Raw genomic sequence first — 8105 nt, forward strand, 5'->3', positions numbered from 1 at the left:
GGGCCTCCTTAGGGTGCCGTCGGCCAGACAATGCCGGCTGGCGACCCCCAGGGGGAGAGCCTTCTCTGTGGCAGCTCCTGCCCTCTGGAATGACCTACCCCCCGACCTACGTACAGTTGCGGACCTGCGCCTTTTTCGCCGAGCCCTGAAGGCCCATCTATTCCGTGCAGCCGGCCTGGCGTAGTTTGATTATGTTTTAATGGGGGTTTTGCATGGGGTATTTTTAGAGCAGGCCTGTTATTTAATTTGATTTTAGAACAGAAATTTGTGTATATTTATCGTGGTTTTTATTATCGCCTGTTCACCGCCCTGAGTCCCGTAAGGGAGATAGGGCGGTATATAAATTCAATTAATAATAATAATAATAATAATAATAATAATAATAATAATAATAATAATAATAACTGATACCATTTATGATTATTGTTTATTATACTTATTACAGTTATTTATTATTATATCAACTATATGTACCCGGACAAGAGACTATTTGCTAAAGATTGTAAATGTTATTGGGGATAACCCAATGTTGATCCCAACCCCTTCTCAACCCTAATCTTGATCCCAACCCCACCATAAACCTTAATCCCCATCCTGATCCCATCCTAATCCCAACCCTATAAAACTCAATACTTTTTTAAAAAATATATTCCAAGTAGCCAAGTTTTTTGTAACATTGCTGGAGTTATTGCAGGAAGCTGCAGTTTTTTGATGAATTTTGCAAATTTTTGGGAAATTGTTCCCAGTGCCCTGATGACAATAGGTATCACTGTTACATGTTTCATCCATAATCACACAGTTTCGATGGCCAGGTTGCGATATTTCGTAATTTTTTCCAGTTCTTTTTTTTCAACTCTGGCATCTCCTGGTACGGCGATATCAATCAACTGTATGCTTTGGTTCTGTACAACTGCGGTATCTGGCATGTTGTGTTCCAAATGGTGATCTGTCTGTATTCGAAAGTCCCACAAGATCTTCACCTTTTCATTCTCAACAACTTTTTCCACCCTATGTGCCCATGGCTTTTCAGACACAGGCAAGTCGTATTTTTTACATAATGTCCAGTGGATTAATTTAGCAACTTGGTCATGTCTAGCTTATTATTATTATTATTATTATTATTATTATTATTATTATTATTATTATTATTATTATTATTATTATTATTATTATTATTATTATTATTATTATTATTATTATTATTATTATTCCAATTTGGACTCTTAGAAAAGACTTGTTTGGGAATGTGACCCAATTGAAAATATCAAATCCAGTTTCTAATTCCTCACTGAGACCAAAAGAAACCAGTTCTCCAGCACTATTGTTAAAGGAGACCTGCTGCAAAAAATGGTGAAGCTGAATGAAGAAAACATGAAATATAAATATTAACTGGATTCCTTGAATCATATGGAGAAATTTCAGTTCCCTCAGTATGGGTTATGATCAATGGAATGTCATTTTTTTCCACCAATCTACACTGTTTATAAATGAAAAAAAATGTTTTCTCTATCACATAGATTTTCCACTATATTGACTATTTTAGCTGAAAAAAAAAATATAAAAATTCCAATACAACACTGAGAAAGGAAGAAAATGTCGCATTAATTTGCTTTGATCAACTGCACATTTTATGAATTATAAATTTACTTTGTGGCACAAAATACTCCAACATAGAAACTTCTAGGCCAAAACAGTCTTTAGTTCAACCTATACCAATAACATTCAAGTATCTGTAAAGGAAAGGAGGATGAAGAAAAGTGGTTAAGAAATATAAAAATAAATAAATAAATAAAAAATAAACAATAAATAAATAATAAATGCTTACATTTTAACTGCCAAAAAAAAAAAGAGAAAAAAATATAAACCAATAATTTTTTATATGATCTGATATGATCTTCCTGAATTTGGATTAGTGAACATTACCTGCCATGGTGATTGAAGGAAGTACTTATTTTTAATCTTTTTACTCTCTTTGAGTTTGGAGGCATGCAAGGTTCTTACAGCATGTGCCACAGTGTAGACTGCATTGTAGATGCTGTAACTAAGTCCACCTATGGTGGTCTCAAAGACAGAATTAGGGAGATTCTTCAAATTCTCTTCTCCAGTGCAGATCCTTTCAGCATTCCCTTCTATAACATCATTGGAGAATGAGCATTCAAATGCATCTTTCCAGAAATCCTTGATAAAACCATCTTCTTTTTCAAAGTTTGGGTTTCTCTTCTGCATAAATTGTTGGAATGCAGTCAACTCCTTTGAGTGAAGTGCAAAGTCAATTGCACCATGGAGAAAATCAATAGGCAAATGTCTTTGCATCAGAAAAGAGGTGAATTCCACCTGAGCTGTCATGATCCAAACTTTGGCTTTTCTCTCCTTTGGAATATCATCAGACTCTAAAAGAGAGAGCATCATTCTCAAAGTCACTATGCTTGTAATTTCAGCATTCAAGATCACTGCAATGACTGTACTCCACATAATCACTTTATATATTTTATCTGCCTTCTCCACCATTTCAGCAGCTTCACTACCATACATCATTTGGGGTAGACATTCTATAAAGTCAAAGCATATTCCTCTCTCTGAAAACATGGAAAGACTCTTTTGAACAAATCTCTCCCTATCTTCCTCATACAGAGAAATCAACCCAACCCAGGTCCATCCAAAATGCAATAGTAAGTGTAGTATCCCTTTAAGCTGNCATCAGGGAACATCCATTTGACAAAAATTCCTGCTTGGTCATCATTCATCAAAGGAGCTGATCCATATGTAATCTAATTGGGGAAACACAGGAGAGCATAGGAAAAAAGAAACAGACTTAAAATAATAAAGGAATATTTTTTTTAACTTAACATAATACTTGAGTTTGAGTGGGATACAGAAAGAGGCTTCATAAAACATACAGTTAGGGTTATGGACGTTTCTGCAAGTTTAATACTGGTCATGAAACAAAAAGGGACTACCCTTTGGTGATATTCTTGTCATTATATGACAAATATCTCTTGCCTCTGGAATCTTTCTCATAAGAGTTATCTTGAGGGCCCAAAATCTGAAAATAATAACTAGCTTATGGACTTTCCCTCTTGCTTCATACATCGTCTCACCTGGGGAAATTTGTAGTTGCACAAAGTGATTGCCATGTCGACACAGGTCTTAGTACGGGGTCCTCCAATGATGGCTACCGTGTTGGTTTGGTCATTACATTTGTAGTTGGGGATAAATTTATCTTTTGTAGATAGAAATTCCATTGCTAAAAGATAAGTTGTATATTCCTCAAGATAATTGGTAGCTATTTGGAAACCAAGGCTAACATTGGGTAAAATCCCAGAATGTTCATTGATCTCCTTTACAGCAAATGCCAGAGCCAAAGCATGTTGATAATTATGAGTGAGGAACCTTCAGTGAGAGTTACAAACAAAATCAAATATTTTTAATGTTACAGATCTAGAGCTTATTGTTTATTCTGGATGTTTAGAGCCTGGTTCTTAAGGAACAAGATTGTATAAGGAATCACTGATGAGGAGGGGAGATAACTTAACATTGAACTGAGAAAGCATTTGAAGCCTGCTTTCTACTGTATTTTAGATTCTTCTTCTGACAAACTGTCAAATTCATGGTAAGCTATCTCTTCCAGGATCAACTTAGATATTACAATAACATTTAATTTCAGTTCTATTTGTATTTTGCCTATAATATTCTAAGAGTGAGAAGAAAGTTCCATTTTTCAACATTAGAATTAAAAAGACTGAAAAAAAATCTCAAATGCACTTGAGGATTTCCTGCTTCATTTCTGCATGAGATGAAATGGGGGGAAAAAAATCAGGATTAACCTGTGAGGATGTACAACCTCTAGATTTTTACTTTCAACAGAGGACTTTGGTGAAGGAAAGAAGTTTCCTGAGGAAAAAGTAATTCATATAATTTATGAGTCAAATCAATTTGTCTCAATTTGAACTTCTGTGTTAAGACAAGAGGTATTTCTGTGAGTTCTGTAATTAAAAATGGCTATATATGGACATTGGAAGTTGATTACTGATTAACTAGCAACTAATATGGTTCAGCAGAAAAATACTGCAGGTGGTAATGCAGGAAAGAGAAGTAGGAGGAGTAGCAGTAGCAGGAGATACTTACAGATACTGATCAAGCACTTCACGAGAGGGAAGACTTTGAAATGTGATCTCATTGGAAAGAAAGAAGACCTGATAAATAATTGCAGCAATGATTAAGTCTCCAGGCTGATAATACTTGTGAACAATTGGAAGAGGACTGCTTAGTTTGCAGTTGGAACCAGGAGAAATTAATATTATGTTAGGGGGAAAAATAAAATCAATGTTCTGAATATAACCAACTCACTATAATATATGGCCATAGTAGATATCAAACAGTAGCTCCTATTTTATTATTCAAATGAGGAGTTGGGTTGGCCACCCCTTAATGTTACCTAAAGTTTGGGCCATGAACATTATCTGAAATTAAGTCAAGAAAATATCAGTTCAAACACAAATCCTTTTTCTCCCTACATGCAGTTCCATATTTCTGAGAAGAGGTTAATACAATGCAGTGTCTTACTCTAGCGTCCTAGTTTTGTCAGTGTCTGCTGGAATGCCCTTGGGACATGGAGAAGAAGTATTCATGAGTAATGAATACTATTACTTGCAATGTAATATCAGAGGGAAACATGTTTATTGTGTCTCAGTAGACACTACTGTACTGTTATGAACTTTTGGAACTAAGATATTATGTAGAACAGGGGTATCAAACTCACAAAGTCACATGATGTGTCATGATGTATCGTGACTTTTTTGCCATTACCAGCAATGGGGTGGACGCAGTTTTGCTATGATGCATCCGGCCCATGGGCTGGCAGTTTGACACCCCTGATGCAGAAAATGGAAGAATGAAAAGTCATATGTACAGAAGGAAAAACATACAATTAGAGAAAAGAATAATGGAAATACCCTTGCTTACCCTTTGCTTAATATAAGATATATCATGATAATATTACCAATATTTGACCTGTCATGATACAGTTACTTTTACCCATTAATTGCCCTATCTTCTCCCTTTATAGCATGTTCCAAATTATGCAAATGCAAACAGTTTAATAGGTACTATTTTGGTGGAAGGTAACAGTGTTCCCTGTGCCTTTGGTGTATAGCCATGCTGGCCACATGAGCAGGAAAAATATCTTTGGACAATGCTGGCTATCTTGGCTAAGAAAAGGAGATGAGCATCATGCCCTATAGTTGGACATGACCTTTCTGAGAGGGCTGAATGAAATACCATCCAAGGTTTATAACTAAGAATGACATCACTTTTAAACAAGCGAACAAAGACAGGGAACTTATCATGAATAAGGCAATTACATGAGGGAAGTTGAGTACAATCCTACATAGTCTTCTTCCACTTTTTCTCCTCACCTCTGACAAGAACATATCAGTTGAGGCTTTCAGTCTCAAGGAGGACTAGAGTTGATGGTTTCTCAATATATAGCCTACCATCTTACCCACAAAAACAAAGGGTGTCAAACATTGAGATTTTGTGCAGTGGATATTCATCGCCATTTTCCTTTATATTTTTTGGGGGGAAAGTGGTTGTGAAGAATATTGGAAGGGTTGGTTGTTTTCTTTTTTGGCAATAATATTATGAAGCTTATGGGCTGTAGCACATGAAGTCAGGCATTTTGAGAAGACTGCACTTTATAATGTTAAAAATCAATTTCCAGATAGAATTCTCCCCTGTTCTCATTTATTCTGATTAGGGCTCAGAATAATTATCTAAAGTTTCAAAGAAGAGATGCAGAAAAACTCTCTAGATATTGCAATGAACTCTCTAACTTCCTTGGTTCTCTTTCTTTCATAGTTAGCTTCATTCAAAGCAAGATAAATATTTATTTGTTTGTTTGTTTGTTTATTATTTTTAGAGTTCTCAACCACCCATCTCCTTCAGAAAGGGGCTCTGTGTGGTGTATAATATAATCAATAAAATTAACATTAAAACCAGAATAATTTAAGATTATAAATTAAAACAAATGCTGCATTATTTATCATAGTGTCATAGGCTGAGTGCAATATATATCTGCATCTCAATATATCAGATTACTGCCACAAATTGCAAAAAGAAAAAAAAAGCCCTATTAGCTGAAAGTAACCAATTTGCTTCATTTAAGGGATCTGGTAGAAATATCAGTTTCATTTCTTTATTAGTTGCTCCTTCTTATTCAAATCAGGTCTCAGAATGATGATATACCATTTAGGGGAAAAGATGCAGCCCAGTAATCCAGCTGCAGAAGCCAAAATGGAGAAAATCTCCACAGCAATCACATATTTCCCCTTTGTACTCAGGATAAAGCCACAATCAATAAAATTAAAAATCAAAGGAAAAAAATCTTGGTTAATGAAACAATCTGAGAGGGCAGAATGAAATACCATCCAATGCTTATAACTAAGAATGACATAGCTTTAATACAAGCTGACAAAGAAAGGGAACTTATCAGGAATAAGGGCAATTACATGAGAGAAGCGGAGAGCCATCCTACAATATAGTCTTCTTCCAATTTTTCTACTCAGTTCCCACAAGAACATATCAGCTGAGGCTTTCATGTCTCAAGGAGGACTAGGATTGATGTTTCCCAGTATAAAGTGCACCCTTTTCCCACAGCAACGAAGTGGGTCTCAAATGTTGAAATTTCAGGAAGTGGATATTCATTTTCTTTATATTTTGGAAAAAAGGGGTTGTGAAGAATATTGGGTTTGTTGTTTTCTTTTTTGGTTTTGAAGCATATGGGCTGCAGTACACAAAATGAATAATTTTGAGAAGAGTATACCTTATAATTTTCAAAATCAATGTTTAGATAGAATTCTCTCTTTGATTAGCTGTTCTCATTTATTCTGGTTAGGGCTCAGAATAATTATCTGATGTTTCAAAGAAAAGATGCAGAAAAAATCTCTAGATTCTGAAATGAATTTGGGAGAGATTGCCACAGCCACTGCTTAGTAGAGTGGTCCCAATCCCCAGGCCTATTGGGAACCAGGCCATGGAAATAGGGGAGGGGGGAGTGAGTTTCATCTTCATATGTGAGGGATCTAGGTCATGAGCATGAAACCATTCCTTCCTGCAATGGTGCATGGAAGACATTTAACCCAAAAAACCAGCCCTGGGAGCTAAAAATGTTGGGAACTGCTAGGTTAGATGTGGCTATCTATGTCCTGGTAATTACAAAGAATGTTTATGCAGAAGAAAACTTCGTGCACATTGAACAAGAGATTGAAATCACATGGATTCTCTGTGTGTTTACTTTCCAGGTACTCTCTAAATTCCTTGGTTCTCTTCCTTTCATAGTTAGCTTTACAATAGTTACATAGTTAGCTTTACAACTTTTTACAATGAGAACGAGGACACAAATAAATTGAAGGAAACAAGGTGAGTCTAATGTGTGTGTTTGTGCCGTGTCGTGTTTTGGTAAGAAGTAAACAAAGCCACTTGCGTGCAGCGTACTCTCTCAAAACAATTCTCCTGTGTGGAGTGCATGTGTCTCATAATCGTGTCTTGCTGGACTGTACCGAGTCTTGATGAATCGTCTTGTCAAATACAAACACGTCACATCACACGCAACGGATTGGCTCGGCATCGATCGAATACGGAGATTTACAGATTAGTTTTCAATTATCAAAAACGAGGACATGTAGGAGGACACTTTTTGAGAGAGGACAGAACTTATAAAAGGAGGACTGTCCTCCCTAAAGGAGGATGGTTGGTCACCTTAGCTTTATGCAGAGCAAGACAAATATTTATTTTTTTGTTTGTTTATTTATTTATTTACTTACTTACATATTTCTTAATCACCTGTCTCCTTCAGACAGGAGACCTGAGCGGTGTATAAAATAATCAATAAAATCAACATTAAAATCAGAATAATTTAAGATTAAAAATAAAACAAATGCTGCATTATATGTCATGGTTTCATAGGCTGAGTGCAATATATATCTACATCTCTATATATCAGGTTACTGCCCTAAATTGCAAAAATAAAAACAAAACTGGCTGAAAGTAACCAATTTAGTTCATTCAAGGGATCGGGACAAATTATCAGCTTCATTTCTTTATTAGTT

General features: G+C 35.6%; 1 pseudogene; it reads right to left on the reverse strand.

The window, feature by feature from the left end:
• Positions 1-8105, reverse strand: part of LOC107286629 — a 46273-nt pseudogene that overhangs the window by 6173 nt on the left and 31995 nt on the right.

Source organism: Protobothrops mucrosquamatus, unplaced genomic scaffold (assembly GCF_001527695.2).
Source record: "Protobothrops mucrosquamatus isolate PMUCROS unplaced genomic scaffold, P.Mucros_1.0 scaffold303, whole genome shotgun sequence".
In the NCBI taxonomy this organism is placed as follows: Eukaryota; Metazoa; Chordata; class Lepidosauria; order Squamata; family Viperidae; genus Protobothrops; species Protobothrops mucrosquamatus.